The 16,388-nt window shown below is 46.7% G+C and overlaps 1 protein-coding gene and 2 pseudogenes across 3 annotated transcripts in view; all 3 read right to left on the reverse strand.

The window, feature by feature from the left end:
* Nucleotides 1–16,388, reverse strand: part of LOC144497157 (2-5A-dependent ribonuclease-like) — a 62,006-nt gene that overhangs the window by 43,543 nt on the left and 2,075 nt on the right. The window contains exon 1 of one of the 3 annotated variants that reach the window (XM_078217950.1): nt 1,050–1,130. The exons of 1 other annotated variant lie outside the window; for it this stretch is intronic. The gene's annotated coding sequence lies outside the window, so the exon portion shown is untranslated. Of the gene's footprint in view, nt 1–923; nt 1,131–16,388 lie in introns of those variants that run through there. One more of the 3 variants, XM_078217951.1, reaches the window with a different exon arrangement.
* LOC144498064 (U2 spliceosomal RNA) lies at nt 10,632–10,738 on the reverse strand (annotated as a pseudogene).
* LOC144498031 (U2 spliceosomal RNA) lies at nt 14,182–14,283 on the reverse strand (annotated as a pseudogene).

A 16,388-nucleotide genomic window follows, 5' to 3' on the forward strand; every position in this document is an offset into this window, starting at 1 on the left:
AATTGGCAAAAGAACCAGAGGCAAAATGAGAAATATTGTTATGAGTTGTTGTAATCTGGAATGTGATTGAAGAGCGGTGAAAACAGATTCAACAACAGCTTTCAAAAAAAGAATTGAATACTGGAACAAAAACGTTTCAGGACAACGAGAAGTGAGCAGAGAAAATGGGGCTAATTATTAATGCACAAACATAAGAATGAGGAACTACTCGGCCTCACGAGCCTGCTCCGCCATTCAATGAGATCATGGCTGGACTGATTGTAACCTCAACCCTGTCAATGCCCGATAACCATTCACCCTCTTCTTAATCAAAGACGTATCGAACTTTGCCTTAAAAATATTCAGATATTCTGCTTCTTTTGAGGAACCATTCCAGAGACTCACGACCCTCGGAGAGAAACAATTTCTCCTCATTTCTGCCGTAAATAAATAGGTCCTTCAAAGAGCTCAACTACACAGGATGGGCAGAATAGCCCCTTCTGCGCTGTGGTGACTCTGTGGCAGTCAACACACAATGTGACAGCACGTCCAGCTGTCCTGTGCACTCCCAGCACTTCTCAGCACTTCATGAACTGGCAATCTCTTTAAAAAGAACTCTGCAAATGGACTTTGCAACTTCCAGTGTCAAGACTGTACGTATGCTGAGATCTTGTGCCGAGGAGTTGGGACACAGACGGTGAAATATTCAGACCCTGCACACTTAGTGTGCGTTACCAATCCAGCTGGATGCTTCTTAACGCCAAACCAGATGTCCTCCCCAACTTGAAAGAAAAGGCAAACATTTCAGATTTCCGGCAGTTTGTCAGGTTAACCCATTGGCTTCCCACTCGGCAATGTAATTTTTTTTAAAAAAATTGTTTGACGGGTTGGAACAAACCCACCAATAAATTCCAGTAATAGTCAGTTCATAAATAGCACCCTACCAGGAAACAGTTTGCTGTTCAGGCACTTTCGCTTCCGATATTAAAGCAGCCCCTGCACAAAGGAAGCAAAATCAAACCAGGCAAACGCCTGAAGTTAAAAACAAACTCAGAGCTTCAGCTACTCACAAACTGTCCAAAGATCTTTATGTAATTTTTTTCGCAAAAGAAATCAGACTCCCTGCTTTCCTCCTGAGCCTGTGTTTTTTTTAGGGTGGGTGTGGCGCTGAATGAAATGAGTCCCGCCTACCCCCTCTGAAACAGTGCCGACGACGCCGATGGACAAATGGAAACCTTTAATTCCTGTATGCGAGTGATTCAGAGTGCTTCCGTCATTCACAAAACAGCTTGGCAAAGCTCTCAGACTTCACTCCAGAGGTCATAGAAATCGGGAAACTGTTGGGAAAAGTTCCAAATTCCATTTGACAATAAATGCCAGCTTGCTAGCTACAAATTTCCATGTTTTTATTGAGAAAGACTTGCACTGCTTGGGGGAGGTGGTGGTGTAGTGGTATTGTCACTGGAATAGTAATCTAGAGACCACAGTAGGGGGTGAGATTTGAATTCAATAAAAATCTGGAATTAAAAAGTCTATAATGATGACCATGAAACCATTGTTGATTGTTATAAAAACCCATCTGGGTCACTAATGCCCTTTGGGGAAGGAAATCTGCCCTCCTTACCTGGTCTGGTCTATATGTGACTTCAGACCCACAGCATTGTCCTCAGGGATGGGCAATAAATGCTGGCCCAGCCAGCGACTACCGCATCCCATGAACAATTAAATAAACAGAACCGGACCAGTCTACAGAGAAGGCAGCAGCCAGTTCTCTCCGTGTGATCCAAAGCCAGCAGTAAACTTTCTTACTCGTCATGGATCAAATATTTACTCCCTTTATTCTGATAAAAGCTATTGCAGCGATAAACCACCCAAGAAACCCTCTAATCTGGAGCAATCCGCAATCCCTGATGTAACAGGTTTAATGTGTCTGCTGAAAGATGATGCCTGTGTCAGTGTAGCACTTCCTCAGGACTGCACTGGGAGTGTTAGGCCTGGATCGGGTGCTCTGGAGTAGACCTTGAAGTGGAGATGCCGGCGTTGGACTGGGGTAAGCACAGTAAGAAGTCTCACAACACCAGGTTAAAGTCCAACAGGTTTATTTGGTAGCAAATACCATAAGCTTTCGGAGCGCTGCTCCTTCGTCAGATGGAGTGAATATTCACTCCATCTGACGAAGGAGCAGCGCTCCGAAAGCTTATGGTATTTGCTACCAAATAAACCTGTTGGACTTTAACCTGGTGTTGTGAGACTTCTTACTGTGTAGACCTTGAACCCAGAACCCTTTGACTGAAAAGCGAGACTGCTTCCCAGAGCCACAATGGATGTAACTAAGTACTTTTGAAACAGTTGGCGCGAGCGATATTGATGTTGTAACTTGAACCCTATCACACCAGGTAATACATGAGGCAACCCATTGGTGTCCAACAGCTTGCCAACATGCATAAGTTCCATCTTCCCCATTTTCCTATGCCAGGTTTGGCATCACTCCCTCCTCCGCCATGAGGTTGTGTTGAGGTGTAGCATCTACCTATCAGTCTGCCTCATGTTAGGTTGCAGATATCTACCTCTGCAGTTAATTCGAGAGCAGCCAGAGTTTGCCGTCAGCATTACCAGTTATATTGCAGGCTGCCAGGGCTGCAAGTTGGTTTCGTCTACAGGAGCATCTCAATTTTTCTAAACTGTTAAACCCTGTTCCATTTATCAAACTCCCAGGAGCTCCAACGGAAAGGCCACCATCAATTGTCAAAAACAGTTTTTGTCAGCGCTATTGCCGTATCCTCCAGGCTATTTGTAAGCCTCATCTTCCAGCAGGAGTAGAGAGATCTTGCTGCATTCGGGAGACTTCACCTGGAGTACTGTGTATAGTCTTGGCCTCCTTATCAAAGGAAAGATGTACTTGCTATAGTGCAAAAGGGATCCACCAGGGTAATCCCTGAGATGACAAGATTGTCTTATGAGACAATCACTACCAGAAGGATGTGGAAGCTTTGCAGAGAGTGCAAAGAAGGTTCGCCAGGATTTTGCCTGGTCTCGAGGGTGTTGACTATGAGGAGAGGTTGATTAAACTTGGATTGTTTTCACTCGAAAGGGCTACAAAATTATGAGAGGCATAGACAGGGTGGATAGTCGGAAGCTTTTCCTAGGGTGGAAGTGTCGATTACAAGGAGCACAGGTTCAAGGTGAGAGGGGGAAAGTTTAAGGGAGATGTGTGGGGGAAGTTTCTTCAGGCAGATAGTGGTGGGTGCCTGAAACACGCTGCTAGAGGAGATGGTGGAAACAGGCACATTAGCAACATTTAAGAGGCATCTGGATGGGTACATGAATGGGGAGGGGATGGAGAGATATGGACTGAGTAAGAGCAGAAGGTTTTTTTTGTAGTTTAGTTAGGGCATCATGATCAGCACAGGCTTGGAGGGCCGAAGGGCCTGTTCCTGTGCTGTATTTTTCTTTGTTCTTTGAGAGATTGAGGAAACTGGGCTGTAGAGTTTCAAGGAATGAGAAGTGATCGTCCGGAAGCAGACCAAATTCTTACAGAGTGTGACAGCGTAGATGGAGTTAGAACGTTTCCCCTGGCTGGTGAGGCTGGAACTGGCGGCACAGTCTCAGAATGAGGGGCAGACCATTTAAGACTAGGATGAAGAGGAATTTCTTTGGAATTCTCTACCCCCGGAGGGCTGTGGAAGATCAATTACTTTGCATGTTCTGGACAGAGATCGATTGATTTCTGAATGCTAATAACGTCAAGGGATGTGGGGATAGTAGCTAAAAGTCGTGTAGGGCTGGATGATCAGCCATGATTTGATTGGTGGAGTAAGCTCGATGGGCTGAAAGGCCTTCTCCTGCTCCTACGTTCCTAACTGCATGCTAGCTAAACTTTGTCCTCCTGTCATTGTGCCTGTCCAGCACAGCACTGTGATGGCTGAATCATTGCTGCCATTTTTCCTTTGTAATTACCCACAAGGGTGGCATTTTATTGTTGTTTATTTAATCGTTACCTGCAGGTGGCCAAATCTGATACGATCATAGAATCCCTACAGTACAGAAGGAGGTCATTCGGCCCATTGAGTCTGAACCAACAACAATCCCACTCAGGCCCTACCCCCATAATCCCACGTATTTACCCTGCTAATCCACCTGACACTAAAGAGCATGGCCAATCAACCTCACTCACACATCTTTGGACAGTGGGAGGAAACTCAGAGCACCTAGAGGAAACAGACACGGGGTGAATGTGCAAACTCCACACAGTCACCTCGGGCCAGAATTGAACCCGTGCCCATGGTGCTGTGAGGCAGCAGTGCTAATCACTGTGCCACCATGTTGCTCATGTTTGGTGTGGAAAATGGGAGTTTTTCTTTCTTTCTCCTGGGCCTGCTGGTCCGAGCCCTCAGTTGAACCTGGAGCTCTAACTCCTTCTACCGTTTGCCTGGGTGGGCCTGGGTAAAATGCTCTGTTGGAGAGCCAGTTCAGACTGGAAGGGCCGGATGGCCTTCTTCTGCACTGTGGGCATTCAATGGAACATACCAGTCGGCTTCTCGAGCCTGTTCCACCACTCAATAAGATTAGGGCTGACCTGATGGCAGGCTAATCAGTAAAAGACAACCAAGAATAAAAGAAAACGCATGTATAAATGAAAAAAGTTTTTAGGTGTCCAGATCACTGACAACTTGTCCTGGTCCCCATATGCTGACACTATAGTTGTGGTGAACAAAGCATCGTAGCTGTGAGGGACAGCTCGGTGGATAGGATATTAGTATGTAGATAGGCTGGAAAATTGGGCGGGGATCCTGGATTCAGGATTCAATCCTGGACCGGGGAGTGGCGCGGGCTGGGAGGGCCGAAGGGCCTGTTCCTGTGCTGTATTGTTCTTTGTTCTTGTTCTCTTTATAGTTAAGAAAAGCCACCAACACCTCTACTTTCTCAGAAGACTAAGCAAATTTGGCATGTCAGCTACAACTCTCACCAAATTTTACAGATGCACCACAAAAAGCATTCTTTCTGGTTGTATCACAGCTTGGAATGGCTCCTGCTCTGCCCAAGACAGCAAGAAACTACAAAAGGTCATGAATGTAGCCCAATCCATCACGTAAACCAGCCTCCCATCCATTGACAGTGTCTACATTTCCCGCTGCCTCGGAAAAGCAGCCAGCATAATGAAGGACCCCACGCACCCCGGACATTCTCTCTTCCACCTTCTTCCGTCGGGAAAAAGATACAAAAGTCTGAGGTCACGTACCAACCGACTCAAGAACAGCTTCTTCCCTGCTGCCGTCAGATTTTTGAATGGACCTATTTTGCATTAAGTTGACCTTTCTCTACACCCTAGCTATGACTGTAACACTACATTCTGCACTCTCTCCTTTCCTTCTCTATGAACGGTATGTTTTGTCTGTATAGCACGCAAGAAACAATACTTTTCATTGTATGTTAATACATGTGACAATAACAAATCAAATCAAAATCAAATCAAATAATAAAAAGCACATTTCCTAACGGCTGGGAGAGGTTTGAATGGACTTACCTTGCATTAAGTTGATCTTTACACCCTAGCTATGACTGTAACACTACATTCTGCACTCTCTCCTTTCCTTCTCTATGAACGGTATGTTTTGTCTGTATAGCATGCAAGAAACAATACTTTTCATTGTATGTTAATACATGTGACAATAACAAATCAAATCAAATCAAAATCAAATAAAAAAAAAGCACATTTCCTAATGGCTGGGAGAGGTTTGAATGGACTTACCTCGCATTAAGTTGATCTTTACACCCGAGCTATGACTGTAACACTACATTCTGCACTCTCTCCTTTCCTTCTCTATGAACATATGCCTTGTCTGCATAGCGTGCAAGTAACAATACTTTTCACTGTATATGTGACAATAATAAATCAAATCAAATATCAGACAAAGATCAGAACAGGGTGACAAAGTAGTTGGCAAGAGTTAGAAAAAGGAGTGTGAAGTGAAACATGCAAAGGATATCACAATTAGTACAAACATTTTAATAATATCAGGAAAAGGAGGGTCAGGAGCAATTGAGTGCCTCTTGAACACTGATAACATTATTGACACTGAGAATAAAGGGTGGACATAATGAATAATTAACTTTGTATCAGTATTTACTGTAGATCATTGTATCAGATATCCCAAGGAACAGCCCGCAGTGGCAAACACTGCTGCTTCACAGTGCCAGGAACCCGGGTTCAATTCCAGCCTTGGGTGACTGTGTCTGTGTGGAGTTTGCACGTTCTCCCCATGTCTGCGTGGGTTTCTTCCGGGTGCTCGGGTTTCTTCCCACAGTCCAAAGATTTGCAGGTTAGGTTGATTGGCCTTGCTAAATTGCCCCTTAGTGTCCCAAGATTCACTGAGTTATGGGGATAGCCACAAGTTTAACAACTCCAGGTTAAAGTCCAACAGGTTTATTTGGTAGCAAAAGCCACACTTATGGGGATAGGGCAGGGGTGTGTGTCTGGGTAAGGTGCTCTGTCAAAGAATCAGTGTAGACTCAATGGACTGAATTGCTGAAGCCCGAGGGTTACCCATGACCAGAAACTGAACGGGACTAGCCATGTAAATACTGCGGCTACAAGAACAGATCAGAGGCCGGGAATCCTGTTGCGAGGAAGTCACCTCTTGACCGAATCCTGTCCACCAACTACAAGACACAAGTCAGGAATGTGATGGAATACTCTCCATTTGCCTGGATGGTGCGGCTCCAACAATACTCAAGAAACTTAACACCTTCCAGGCCCATCCACCACCTTAAACATTCACTCCCTTCAACACTGGCACAGTGTGTACCATCTGCAAGATGCACTGCAGGAACTCACCAAGGTTCCTTAGACAGCACCTTCCAAATCCACAACCTCGGCCATCTACAAGGACAAAGATAACAGACACGTTGGGAACACCACCACCTGAAGGTTCCCCTCCAATTCTCTCACCATCCTGACTTGGAAATATATTGCTTAGTTTTCACTGTCGCTGGGTCAAAACCTTAGAACTCCCTCCCTAACAGCACTGTGTGTGTATGTACACCATGTGGAGATGCCGGCGTTGGACTGGGGTGAACACAGTAAGAAGTTTAACAACACCAGGTTAAAGTCCAACAGGTTTATTTGGTAGCACAAGCCACACAAGCTTTCGGAGCGCTGCCCCTTCGTCAGGTGAGTGGGAGTTCTGTTCACAAACAGGGCATATAAAGACACAAACTCAATTTACAAAATAATGGTTGGAATGCGAGTCTTTACAGGTAATCAAGTCTTAAAGGTACAGACAATGTGAGTGGAGAGAGGGTTAAGCACAGGTTAAAGAGATGTGTATTGCCTCCAGCCAGGACAGTTAGTGAGATTTTGCACGCCCAGGCAAATCGTGGGGGTTACAGATAGTGTGACATGAACCCAAGATCCCGGTTTAGGCCGTCCTCATGTGTGCGGAACCTGGCTATCAGTCTCTGCTCAGCGACTCTGTGCTGTCGTGTGTCGTGAAGGCCGCCTTGGAGAACGCTTACCCGAAGATCAGAGGCTGAATGCCCGTGACCGCTGAAGTATCAGGAAGTCAGGAAGTGACCGTGAACACTTCACACAGTGAGAGGCTATATAAAATAAAGGGTACAACTCTGAAGGGAGTGCAGTAGCAGGGGTACCTGGGGGTGTTTGTACACAAATCATTGAAGGTGACATGGCTCGATGAAAAAGTAGTTATCCAGGATACTGTGCTATATAAATAGGGGTAGACAGTATACAGTCAAGGAGGTTATGGTAAACCGGTATAAACTGGCTCAGCCTCAAATGTTCCTGAGCATTGTCAGCGTGGTTCTCCTGCAAACACACATACTCACAGCGTCACTCTTGTCTCAGATTCCAACTGTGCTCTTCACCACTGTACGAGTTTCCATATGCGCCATCACGTCACTGGGAGGTCTGCCACAATTATAGAATCATAGAATCTCTCTAATGCAGGAGACATTCAGACAATCGAGTGCGCACCAACCGTAATCCCACCCAGGCCGTATCCCTGTAACCCCACGTATTCACCCTGCTAATCCCCCTGACACTAAGGGGCAATTTAACATGGCCAATCAACCTAACCTGCACATCTTTGGAGTGTGGGAGGAAACCGGAGCACCCAGAGGAAACCCCGTGTTGACACGGGGAGAAGGTGCAAACTCCACACAGTCACCCAAGGTCAGAATTGAACCCCTGGTCCCTGGCGCTGTGAGGCAGCAGTGCTAACCACTGTGCCGCCCGTGAAGTAGCGAATCAGTCTCGGCAAAGCAACCACCAGTTCTGATTGTGGGCCATACCACTTACCGAACAGGTCATTAAAACACTTGCAGCGCTGCACCCAGATGAATGAGACCATCCTGTGGCTGATGACTTCCTCAGCCGCCCCCAGCCACGACTTGGGGGTAGAGTATAAAAGTCTTGCTTCAGATATGCAGCACATTGGTGAGGCTACACCATGAGTACTGGGTACAGTTTTGGTCTCCTTACTTAAGGAAGGATAGAGCAACATTGGAAGCAGTTCAGAGAAGGTTCACTTGGCTGATTCTTGGCATGAAAGGTTGCCTTACAGGGAAAGGTTGAGGAGCTTGGGCCTCTACTCACTGGAGTTTGGAGCTGGTCATGTTGAGATATACAAGGCCCTGAGGAGGCAGTGTGGATGGTGAGAGGAAAATCTGGGGGAAGTAGAACGATGGGGAGAGAAATGAGGAGGATCTTTTTTTCCCTGAGTGTTTAGAATTCTCTCCCCCTGATGGCAGTGGAGACTGCGGGTCACTGAATACATTCCAGGCTGAATCAGACAGAGTTCCGATTGATGAGGGAATGGACAGTTATGGGGGAACAGGCAGCAAAGTGGAGTCAAGGTCACAGTTAGGTCAGCCATGATCTTATTGACTGGTGGAGCAGGCTTGAGGGGCTATTCCAGATGGTCTTGCTGGCCTTCTCCTTCTTCTGGCCACTGGGAACAAAAGATCTGTAGGTTCCTCACATTCCCATCAATCGTCCCTCATTCACCCCCAGCCCCTCCGCCCAACACAGCTGACTACAAGTACAGCCGGCATGAAGGCTGCCCACTGCTCCCTAAATATGGCGATTTGTTTGGAAATGGCGGAATTTCCTGCTGCCACCTGTTACTGACTGGCTTGGGTCACCGTCTATCTGGAGTTTGCACATTCTCCCCGTATCTATGTGGGTTTCCTCCGGGTGCTCTGCTTCCCTCCCACACTCCAAAGATGTGTGGGTTAGGTTGATTGGCCATGCTAAATTGACCATAGTGTCAGGGGAATTAGCAGGGTAAATATGTGGGGTTATGGGAATAGGGTCTGGGTGGGATTGCTGTCGGTATAGACTTGATGGGCTTAATGGCCTCCTTCTGTACTGTAGGGATTCTGTGATAATGTTCGTTTAAGCTCACTAACTCCTACAGCTATCACCACCCCATTTCTCCCCATCCTACGGGCTGCAAGGATTCATTCCACTTTCCCCGTTTCTCCATCACATCTGCTCTGACAATACACCTTTCACACAAAGGGTTTCTGATCTGTCACCCTTTCTCCTCCCAACCCCACCAACGGTCCCACCCATTCTGGTTCACTGGGCCCACAATTGTGTCAAACCCATCTCCTACACTTCCCCTCACTCCCAGAACCACGATGGGCTCCCTCTTGTCCTCAACTTCCCCCAACAGCCTCTGTATTTAGTGGATCATTTCACCACCTTAGTGTCCAAAGATGTCCAGGTAAACGTGTAGGGTGACAGGGATAGGGCTCAAGGAAAGGACCTGGGTAAGATGCTCTGTCAGAGAGTTGGTGCAGACTCGACGGGCCGAATGACCTCTCTCTGCACTGGAGGGATTCTATTATTCACTCCTCTATCACCCCCAACATCTCATCCTCTTCCCATGGACACACAGGAGATATAGCATGTGCCCTTTTCTCACCATCCAAGGCCCCAAACATTCCTTCCAGGTGAAGCAGCGATTCACTTGGTACATCTTTCAATTTAGTCACTGTTGTTTTCAATTGTATTCACTGTTTACAATGCGGTCTTCTCTACACTGGGGAGACTAAGCACAGAATGGGTGGCCATTTTGTGGAACACTCCACTCAGTCTGCAAGCCTGACCCCAACCTTCCTGTTGCTTACCATTTAAAATCACCACTTTGCTCTCACACTCACACTTCTGTCCTCGACCTACTTGATCATAGAATCGTACAATGCAGAAGAGGCCCTTCAGCCCATCGAGTCTGCACCGACACACGAGAAACATTAATAATTTAATGATTACAGAACGATTACAGTACAGGAGGAAGCCATTCAGCCTATTGTGTCTGTGCCATCCAAACGATTCACTTGTGCCGTTCTCCTTCCTTCTCCCCAAAACGCTGCACAGGCTTGTCAGCGAATAAAGCAATTCCCTTCTGAATTTTAAAAAAAAAAACTTTTCCAATTCAATCAAATCAAGTCCAATTCAGAGTCTTAACAAGTTGAGACATTCCCGATCCAAGCTGACAAGACAGGGCCTCCACTCCTGTCTTGGGCCTGATCGACATGAGCCAAGCTGATTGGAGTAGGCGCAAATCCTCCTCCTCCAAGGCTTGATCTCATTTGCATCTTAGCCAAAAGGCCGAGATGCCGCTTTTAATAATTGCTTCATATGAAAATGAAACTTAAATGTAACCTAATGACCTCAACCAAGTGCAGCCTGTCCATACTACACTTGATCTTAGCCAAAAGGCCGAGAAGCGATTCCTTCTGAATGCTTCAGTTGGACATGCCTCCACCACACTCTCAGGTAGCACCTTCCAGACCCCAACTGTATCATAGAGTTCTTCCTCATTTCACTACTGCTTATTTTTCTAATTAATTTAAATTTGTGCCCTCTCGTTCTCGATCCTTTCATGAGTGGGGTCAGTTTCTCCCCGTCTACTTTGTCCAAAACTCTTGTGATTTTGAACAGCTCTATCAAATCTCTTCTGCAAGGAAAACAAATTCTAACCAATTGGGGCGGCACAATGGCACAGCGGTTGGCACTGCTGCCTCACAGCGCCAGGGAGCCGGGTTCGATTCCCGGCTTGGGGTTGGGTCACTCTGTGTGGAGTCTGCACATTCTCCCCGTGTCTGTGTGGGTTTCCTCCGGGTGCTCCGCTTTCCTTCCACAGTCCAAAGGTGTGCAGATTAGGTGGATTGGCCATGCTAAATTAACCCTAGTGTCAGGGGGATTAGCAGAGTAACTATGAGGGGTTACCGGGATAGGGTGAGATTGTTGTCAGTGCAGGCTCGATGGGCCGAATGGCCTCCTTCTGTACTGTAGGAATTCTATGATTCAATCTATCTTTGTTATTGAGGGCCCTTTCATTCTTGTGAGCTCCTTCTAATTTCCGATAGGTGCTAAACTGTTAAATCTAGAAACCCCTAACACCTACCAGTGTCGGTGTCTACCAGTGAGGGTCCCCAAAGAATCTAATTCCCTTCATATATTCCATTTAATAAACAGCACTTTCTAAACCCATAACCACAATCATCTAGGACAAGGGCAAGATACCTGGGAACACCACCACATGGAGGTTCCCCTCCAAGCCACTCACCACCCTGACTTGGAAACATACCGCCTTCCTTCACTGCCGTTGGCTCAAAATCCTGGAATTCCCTCTCTAACAGCATTGTGGGCATACCTACATCACCTTGACTGCAGCGGTTCAAGAGGGCTGCACATCACCACCTTCTCAAAGGCAATTAGTGATATCTTTCAACACCAACCAAATAAACAAACTCAAATTAACTCAGGGACAAATTAAAAGGGGCAGCTCCCCAAAAGGAGGGGGAACAGCCCGAGCAAAAAACAAAGTCGAAAGGAAACTTAAAACATTAAATCATAATGTGATTTTCGGGGTTTATAATACACCCCAGCCCCTGCGGTGTCCAGCGGGTGCGGAAGGTGTCAACTGCACCCGTGAACACCACATGCTCCCTCTCCAGGGACACCTGGCCGCGGATATAGCCGCGGTAGAGGGGCAGACAGTGAGGATGGACGACCCCGTCGATCGCCTGCTGCCTGGATCTGTTGATAGCTTCAAGGGCAATTAGGGATGAGCAATAAATGCTGGCCTAGCCAGCGACATCCACATCCACATCCACATCCCGGACGAGCCCCATTGTTGGGGCGGAACGGTAGCACAGTGGCTAACACTGCTGCTTCACAGCTCCAGGGACCTGGGTTCGATTCCCGGCTCGGGTCACTGTCTGTGTGGAGTTTGCACATTCTTCCTGTGTCTGCGTGGGTTTCCTCCGGGTGCTCCCGTTTCCTCCCACAGTCCAAAGATGTGCGGGTTAAGTTAATTGGCCATGCTAAATTGCCCCTTAGTGTCCCGGGATGTGTAGGTTAGAGGGATCGGCGGATAAATATGTGGGGATATGGGGATAGGGCCTGGGTGGGATTGTGGTCGGTGCAGACTCGATGGGCCGAATGGCCTCTTTCTGCACTGTAGGGTTTCTATGATTCTATTTCTATGGTTCTGTGAAATAATTAATTAAAACAGTCTGTAAAGTGTTTTGGGAGCTCCTGAGGTTGTTAAAAGTCCTGTGGGAATGCAGATTCTGCCTCCAGATTGAGAATCTGGCTGCCATTGCCACGGCCTCAAATCAGCAACTCAGAATCATACAACACAGAAACAGGCCCTTCGGCCCACCATGTCTATGCTGACCATCCAATACCAATCTATACTAATCCCATTTACCAGCACTTGATCCATAGTTACTCTGCCTTGGTGATTGAAGTGCTTGTCCAGATGTTTCTTAAATGTAGCGAGAGTTCCTGCCTCCACCACCCTCTCAGGCAGCGCGTTCCATATTTCCACCACTCTCCGGGTGAAAAATTCTTTCTCAGATCTCCTCTAAACCACTTCCTCCTCACCTTAAACCTATGCCCTCTGCTCTTAGACACCTGTGCCGGGGGAAATATTCTCTTACCATCTACCCTATCGAAACTTCTCATAATTTTGTAAACCTCAATCAGATCCTCCCTCAGCCTCTTCTGCTCCAGGGAAAACAAACCCAGCCTATCCAGTCTCTCCTCATAGCTGAAACTTTCCATCCCAGGCAACATTCTGGTGAATGTCCTTTGCACCCTCTCCAGTGCAATCAGGTCCTTCCGATAGTGTGGCGACCAGAACTGCGCACAATATTCCACCTGTAGCCTAACCAATGTTTTATAAAGTTGTACCAAGACCTCCCTCCTCCCATATTCTAAGCCCCAGCTAATGAAGGCAAGCATTCCAATTGCCTTCTTCACCACAGTATCTACCTGTGCTGCCACCTTCAGGGATCCATGGACTTGTACACCTTTGTTCCTCCCTAGGGACCTACCGTTCATTGTGTATATCCTACCCTTATTAAATCTCCCAAAATGCATCACCTCACACTTATCAGGATTAAATTCTATCTTTCATTGTTCTGCCTAATTTACCACCTTTTCAACATCAGTCTGTAGCCCGAGACTATCTCCTCACTGTCAACATTATCAATTTTTGTGTCATCTGCAAACTTATTAATTAATGACTTTGATGTTAATGTAGAAGGTATAATGTATATTTGTAAAACAAACAGCAAGGTCCCAGCACTCATCCCTGTGGTACACCGTTGGTCACAGGCTTCCAATCGCAAAAGCAGCCCACCCTTTACCTCCCATTGACAAGCCAATTTTCGATTCAATTTGCCAACTTGTCTTGGATCCCATGGGCTCTAACCTTTTGAACCAGGCTTCCATGTGGGACCTTGTCAAAGGCCTTACCAAAATCCACATCAGCTATGCTTCCCCATTCAACATATTTAGTTACCTTTTCAAAAAACTCAATTAAATTAGTTGGACAGGATCTTCCACCAACAAGTCAGTGCGGACTATCCCTGCCTTTCAAGTGTTAGAACAAAGAGCAGTACAGCACAGGGACAGGCCCTTCGGCCCTCCAAGCCTGCACCGATCATGATGCCTGCCTAAATTAAAACCGTATGCATTTAGGGAGTCCGTATCCTTCCATTCCCATTGTATTCATGTATTTGTCCAGATGCCCCTTAAATACTGCTATCGCACCTACTCCCACCATCTCCCTGGCAACGCATTTCAGACATTCACCACCCTCTGTGTAAAAAACCTGCCTCGAGTTACACTTCGGTTTAACCTCATCAGCTATCCTGATCATTGACTCAATCCTAACCTGGGAGATCAACCTGCATGATCATGATTTTATCCCTGAAGAACAGATACCATACTTGATCTTAGCCAAAAGGCCAAGAAGCGATAGGATCACACTAGTCTCATATTTCCACATGCCGATCCATACTCTATGTTCATCTGCTTGACCATTATCAAGTTTGCTGATGACACCACTGTAATGGGTCGGATCTCAAACAATGATGAGACGGAGCACAGGAAAGAGATAGAGAATCTGGTGAACCGGTGCGGCAACAATAATCTCTCCCTCAATGCCAGTAAAAGGGAAATAGTCATCGACTTCAGGAAGCATAGTGGAGGAAACGCCCTGTCTACATTAATGGGGGTGAAGTAGAAATGGTCGAGAGCTTCAATTTTCTAGGTGGTCAGACTACCAACAACCTGTCATAGAACATAGAACATAGAACAGTACAGCACAGAACAGGCCCTTCGGCCCACGATGTTGTGCCGAGCTTTATCTGAAACCAAGATCAAGCTATCCCACTCCCTACCATCCTGGTGTGCTCCATGTGCCTATCCAATAACCGCTTAAATGTTTCTAAAGTGTCTGACTCCACTATCACTGCAGGCAGTCCATTCCACACCCCAACCACTCTCTGCGTAAAGAACCTACCTCTGATATCCGTCCTGTATCTCCCACCACGAACCCTATAGTTATGCCCCCTTGTAATAGCTCCATCCACCCGAGGAAATAGTCTTTGAACGTTCACTCTATCTATCCCCTTCATCATTTTATACACCTCTATTAAGTCTCCCCTCAGCCTCCTCCGCTCCAGAGAGAACAGCCCTAGCTCCCTCAACCTTTCCTCATAAGACCTACCCTCCAAACCAGGCAGCATCCTGGTAAATCTCCTCTGCACTCTTTCCAGCGCTTCCACATCCTTCTTATAGTGAGGTGACCAGAACTGCACACAATATTCCAAATGTGGTCTCACCAAGGTCCTGCACAGTTGCAGCATAACCCCACGGCTCTTAAACTCCAACCCCCTGTTAATAAAAGCTAACACACTATAGGCCTTCTTCACAGCTCTATCCACTTGACTGGCAACCTTTAGAGATCTGTGGATATGGACCCCAAGATCTCCCTGTTCCTCCACAGTCTTCAGAACCCTACCTTTGACCCTGTAATCCACATTTAAATTTGTCCTACCAAAATGAATCACCTCACATTTATCAGGGTTAAACTCCATTTGCCATTTTTCAGCCCAGCTTTGCATCCTATCTATGTCTCTTTGCAGCCTACAACAGCCCTCCACCTCATCCACTACTCCACCAATCTTGGTGTCATCAGCAAATTTACTGATCCACCCTTCAGCCCCCTCCTCTAAGTCATTAATAAAAATCACAAAGAGCAGAGGACCAAGCACTGATCCCTGCGGCACACCGCTAGCAACCTGCCTCCAATCCGAAAATTTTCCATCGACCACCACCCTCTGTCTTCGGTCAGACAGCCAGTTACCTATCCAATCGGCCAACTTTCCCTCTATCCCACACCTCCTCACTTTCATCATAAGCCGACCATGGGGGACCTTATCAAACGCCTTACTAAAATCCATGTATATGACATCAACTGCCCTACCTTCATCAACACACTTAGTTACCTCCTCAAAAAATTCTATCAAATTTGTGAGGCACGACTTGCCCTTCACGAATCCGTGCTGACTATCTCGGATTAATCCGCATCTTTCTAAATGGTCGTAAATCCCATCCCTAAGGACCCTTTCCATCAATTTACCAACCACCGAAGTAAGACTAACCGGTCTATAATTACCAGGGTCATTTCTATTCCCTTTCTTAAACAGAGGAACAACATTCGCCATTCTCCAGTCCTCTGGCACCATCCCCGTGGACAGCGAGGACCCAAAGATCAACGCCAAAGGCTCTGCAATCTCATCCCTTGCCTCCCACAGAATCCTAGGATACATTTCATCAGGCCCAGGGGACTTATCGACCTTCAGTTTATTCAAAACTGCCAAGACATCCTCCCTCCGAACATCTATTTCCTCCAGCCTATTAGCCTGTAACACCTTCTCTTCCTCAAAAACATGGCCCCTCTCCTTGGTGAACACTGAAGAAAAGTATTCATTCATCACCTCGCCTATCTCTACTGACTCCATACACAAGTTCCCACTACTGTCCTTGACCGGCCCTAACCTCACCCTGGTCATTCTTT

This window comes from Mustelus asterias, chromosome 8 (assembly GCF_964213995.1).
Source record: "Mustelus asterias chromosome 8, sMusAst1.hap1.1, whole genome shotgun sequence".
Taxonomy (NCBI): Eukaryota; Metazoa; Chordata; class Chondrichthyes; order Carcharhiniformes; family Triakidae; genus Mustelus; species Mustelus asterias.